The sequence below is a fragment of the Herpailurus yagouaroundi genome, unplaced genomic scaffold, assembly GCF_014898765.1.
Source record: "Herpailurus yagouaroundi ecotype Mexico unplaced genomic scaffold, PumYag 198, whole genome shotgun sequence".
Classification (NCBI taxonomy): Eukaryota; Metazoa; Chordata; class Mammalia; order Carnivora; family Felidae; genus Herpailurus; species Herpailurus yagouaroundi.
The window spans coordinates 30,526,913-30,528,159 of record NW_024412429.1 but is presented as its reverse complement, the minus strand read 5'-3'; positions in this window follow the sequence as shown (position 1 = coordinate 30,528,159).

Sequence of the window (1,247 nt, the reverse complement as noted above, 5' to 3'; positions counted from 1 at the left end):
GGATTTAAACTATATTACAATTTTTAAGAAACAAAGTTTAAAACACCAGATAAAGTATTGAAACCTAGCATGCTTCACCATTTAATAAAATTATGACTCATTTCTGTAAAAAACTGCTTTTTTAGTAAGAAAAATGCTTTCTGAGCTAAGTTTAAACTGCCGGGGCACATGGGACACCCACAAACCCAGTCAGCAGAAGTCTCAAACTTCTATAAGATTAAAGGAAAAATAAATTAGTGTGTACAGAGAATGAAAAAAAAAAAAATCCCCAATGGTACGAGTCTATAAACGGAAGTAAAACTAAAACTCCCCTAAAATCCCCCAACCATCAATCCTTATAAATTCAGCACTCATCTTCTCCCTTGATTTCTTCAGGAGTCCCTAGTGAAATGCACACAAAAGTCCTCAGTGATTTTGATCTCGGAAAACAGAGTCCCCAAACTACGCTAAGCATGGCTGCCGACCTCCGTGTCCCAAACCGCTTAACTTTTAAAACCACGCAAGCACACGTGGGGCTTCCTGAGTTCTGCTAGGGTTGGGCGGTTTGGAACCCCGTGGATTTTGCAGGTGTGTAATCCAGGGCGCGCTGTACAGGTGGTGCGGGGGGGGGGGGTGCGGGCAGAGGTGTGTGGTGGGCGCCGCCGGGGCCGGGCAGGGTGGGTGGGGCCGGGCGTGTGCCCGGGTGAGAGTGAAGTGCTAGTGACAATACGGAGGTGGCGTGTGGGCTCCAGAGCTGGGAAAGAAGTAAAAGCTCCGCCCGGATGCCCCATATGGAGGGGTGATAGCCGCAGCCCCGCTCGTATTTAAGTGTCCTTTGTCACTAACAAGTTAAATTAGAGATGTTATCTTAAAAACCACACACACGCACACAGCCAAACGTCCTATGAAAATACATGCTCGTGTCCCCTACTACGCCCCCCCCCCGTTCCCCCATCTGCAAAGAACTGAGTTTTACACCCTGCCCCAAATCCAATCCCGAATGCGGGAGCGTCTCCCTCCCCCCGGCCCTCGCCGCCCCCACGGCAGTGAGTCAGAGCCCGGCGAGCTCGGGCGCTGGCGCCCGAAGCACGCCGAGTGGGGCGACGGTGGCGCGGCAGCCGAGGAGGGAAGGCGGCAGGAGCGCGACGTAGCTCGGGCCCGCGCGGCCGGGGCCCGGGAGCGGGGTTTGCGCAAGAAAAGGCGCCTCGGCGGCCCCCGGCCGCCCCTCCCCGGCCCCGGGCTCCCCGCCCGCGCGCCTCCCCAGCCTC